This window comes from Amblyomma maculatum, chromosome 9 (genome assembly GCF_055883805.1).
Source record: "Amblyomma maculatum isolate TAMU_Amacu chromosome 9, ASM5588380v1, whole genome shotgun sequence".
NCBI classification, from domain to species: Eukaryota; Metazoa; Arthropoda; class Arachnida; order Ixodida; family Ixodidae; genus Amblyomma; species Amblyomma maculatum.
In genome coordinates, this window is record NC_139352.1 from 97986195 (window position 1) to 97989995 (window position 3801).

At 47.6% G+C, this 3801-nt stretch overlaps 2 non-coding genes across 2 annotated transcripts; both read right to left on the bottom strand.

Moving 5' to 3' along the window:
• Positions 1-307: 307 nt before the first annotated feature.
• Positions 308-379, bottom strand: TRNAD-GUC (transfer RNA aspartic acid (anticodon GUC)). The gene has a single exon. It is a non-coding gene; the product is annotated as a tRNA-Asp (tRNA).
• Positions 380-446: 67 nt separating this feature from the next.
• TRNAD-GUC (transfer RNA aspartic acid (anticodon GUC)) lies at positions 447-518 on the bottom strand. Its single transcript has one exon. It is a non-coding gene; the product is annotated as a tRNA-Asp (tRNA).
• Between the last annotated feature and the right edge of the window lie 3283 nt (positions 519-3801).

The following is a 3801-nucleotide window of genomic DNA, read 5'->3' on the forward strand; positions in this document are numbered from 1 at the left end:
ATCGCGGAAGTCTTCCACTCGATACGGCCGACATCTCACATCAGCATGCAGAAAAACAGTATTTAAAACATTCCGACCTGATGGCAGTTGAGGCAAAATGACTTGATAATCCTGGTCCGGTAAGTCAGCAATCCTGTTTCCGCGACCCAGCTGGGCCGCTGTTACCGCTCCGTCGGAGCACATGATGGCACGTCCGTTCGCCTCGGCGGCCGGAAGTAGAATCCACTATACTAACGAGGACGCGCAGGGAAGACGGCAAGCGCTGTTCTAAAATGGCGCAGAATGCAAGAAAGAAACAAAAACTAAGCTCCCCGTCGGGGAATCGAACCCCGGTCTCCCGCGTGACAGGCGGGGATACTGGCCACTATACTAACGAGGAGGCGCAGGAAAGACGGCAAGCGCTGTTTTAAAATGGCGCAGAATGCAAGAAAGAAACAAAAACTAAGCTCCCCGTCGGGGAATCGAACCCCGGTCTCCCGCGTGACAGGCGGGGATACTGGCCACTATACTAACGAGGAGGCGCAGGGAAGACGGCAAGCGCTGTTCTAAAATGGCGCAGAATGCAAGAAAGAAACAAAAACTAAGCTCCCCGTCGGGGAATCGAACCCCGGTCTCCCGCGTGACAGGCGGGGATACTGGCCACTATACTAACTTTTTTTTTTCTTTATTGCCGGTCCTCGGCTTTCACAAAACAAAGACAAAAAAACAAAATATGTACACAGTTATACAAGAAGCGAAATCCCCAAGAGAGGACCAGGCTTTGTCACATTAAAATTCTCTGAGTGTTGTCAAAGCCTTGAGAGCCACTCAGGGACAGGATTCCGTATCTTCTGTATTTCTACAAACTTGCAGATGCTCTCTCGAAAATATATACGCGCTGGACGCGCTTCGTGGTCACAGTAGTACCCGGCCATACGAGAGCGCCATATACTGTGGAGGCCCACCAGCATGACTAAATCGTAAGGGATCCCGCCCTCATTTTTTGTTGGCAAGTACCTAATTCCGTGTGAATGCAACGGGAGCTGTTTCTTCATGGTCCTCTGTAGCACGTCCCAAAAATAAACCCCTTCCCAACAGTGCAAAAAAACATGGTCTATGGTCTCCGGTTGCTTGCAGATTAAGCAGTTTGGTCCCCACGGTAGAAACATCTCTTTTCCTTCCAAAAAAGATTTGACGGGTAAAGTTCCAGTGTGCACTTTAAAGAAAAATCTCTTGACTTCCGGCGATACATTCATTTTTTTAACCCTTTGCAACACATTACCGCCGGGGCCTCCACAGTACAAGGCCCTGTACAACGGCACCGGAAAGATAACATCGCACACATCTCTGTACAACGTTTTCCTTGTTACGCTGCTCAAATATTCCTTTGAAAACCGAGTAGTTAAGAATCTGACGCTGGTTACTATCTCTCGGAAATAACCAAAAATGCCCCCTGTCATGCATTTTGTTGCAACTACATACTCTGGCAATGCTCGCCCTAGCCTTACTTGGCACACTGTGCGCAGGAAAGGATCTTCAACATCACGGAAAAACAAACATGTGTTTACCAGTTGCTTCACAAATAAGTGTCCCAGCCCTAGGCCTCCGTCTTTGACCCGTCTGAACAAGTTTGTCCGCATGCACCTTTCCCAGCTAGAGGCCCATACAAAAACCGCAAAAATTCGATGTACCTTTTGTATGTTAATTTGCGAACAGTGGAGCACTTGCATCACATACCACAGTTTACTAATAAAAAACAGGTTACACACAGTGGCTCTTGCAAACACGGGTAAATGAGTACCTTTCCACTTTTCTGCTTCTTCTTGTGTCTCTTGTGCCTGCACCTTCCAATACTGTTCAGTATCTCTGTAAAATTCCAACGGGACTCCAAGGTACTTTACAGGGGTCGTACACCAGGTCACATTAGCGAAAGTGTGAGGAGTATCCGGCCATTCTCCGTGCCAGAACCCCACGCACTTTCCCCAGTTCACCTTGCTTCCCGTGACCAAACTAAAACTTTTAACACCTTCTACCGCACTGCTAATGCTATCCTTTGTGACACAGAAAATTGCTACATCATCTGCATATGCTAGGACTTTCACTTCCGCTTCATGCAGCCGAAAACTATGAACAGCATTATTCTGTATTATGTGCAAGCACAAAGTTTCAACATACATACAAAACAAGAGTGGACTGAGGGGGCAACCCTGACGCACCGAACGTTCCACGTTAATGGGGGCCCCCAACGATTTATTAACAATTAACTTTGTAGTGCCGTGTCGGTACGCCATGGCCACACCCTCAGTGATAATAGAACCTACATTGATATGATCTAAGATAGAAAACAAAATCTCATGAGCAACACAGTCAAACGCTTTTTCAAGATCTAGCTGGAGAATTGCCACAGGTACCCCAGTGACGTCGCTACACTCCAGCACACACCTTGCCTTATGAATATTGTAAGCAATAGACCTGTTCTTTATGCCACATCTTTGATGAGGGCCAACAATTTCTTTAATAACGCTCTGAAGCCTCGCCGCCAACACTTTCATGAATATTTTATAATCGACGTTCGTTAGTGAGATCGGCCTATATGCAGTAACCTGTCTGAGTTTTATAGGATCATCTGTTTTAGGGATGAGGACGGTATGGGCCGCACCGTAAGACGGGGGCAACTCCTTACGATCATAGGCATCATTAAACAGCAAAGTCAAAAGTGGGGTTAATTCCGTTTTAAACGCTTTGTAAAAAGCTGCACTTAACCCATCTGGGCACTATACTAACGAGGCGGCGCAGGGAAGATGGCAAGCGCTGTTCTAAAATGGCGCAGAATGCAAGAAAGAAACAAAAACTATGGTCCCCGTCGGGGAACCGATCTCGGGTCTCCCGCCTGACAGGGTGGGATACTGGCCACTATACTAACGAGGCGGCGCAGGGAAGACGGCAAGCGCTGTTCTAAAATGGCGCGCAGAATGCAAGAAAGAAACAAAAACTAAGGTCCCCGTCGGGGAATCGATCCCGGGTCTCCCGCGTGACAGGGGGGGATACTGGCCACTATACTAACGAGGCGGCGCAGGGAAGAGGCAAGCGCTGTTCTAAAATGGCGCAGAATACAAGAAAGAAACAAAAACTATGGTCCCCGTCGGGGAATCGATCCCAGGTCTCCCGCCTGACAGGGGGGGATACTGGCCACTATACTAACGAGGCTTTTTTTTTTCTTTATTGCCGGGCTCCAACAACCAACTCAGTAAATCACGATACACTATATACAAACACAAGCAAGACGTGGAACAAAAAGTAAACGCTGTCAGTTTTGTACTGACATTGTCACTTAAAATTCCTTTAGCCCTGCCAAGGCTTCCACCCTTGGCAGCCACTGCGGCACACACTCAAGTGTCTTCTGCACCTCAACGAAGCGGGAAATGCTCTCCCGAAAATACAACCGTGCAGGCCTCGCATCAGGATCACAATAGAAGCCGGCCATGCGGGAGCGCCATACAGAGTGGAGGCCAGCCAACATTACGAGATCGAAAGGAAAACCATCTTCGTTATCTATCGCCAAATATCTGATCCCGTGTGGATCTAGAGGGAAATCCTTTTTCACTGTTCTCTGCAGAACATCCCAGAAATACACTCCTTCCCAGCAGTGAAGAGAAACATGATCTATAGTTTCGGGTAGCTTGCAGATTAGACAGTTAGTTCCCCATGGCAAGAAAAAACCTCGTTGTTCAAGGAATGTTTTGACTGGAAGTGTTTCAGTATGAAGTTTAAAAAAAAGGACTTCGTGCCTGGTGTCACCTGCATTATATTCACCCGTTTTAA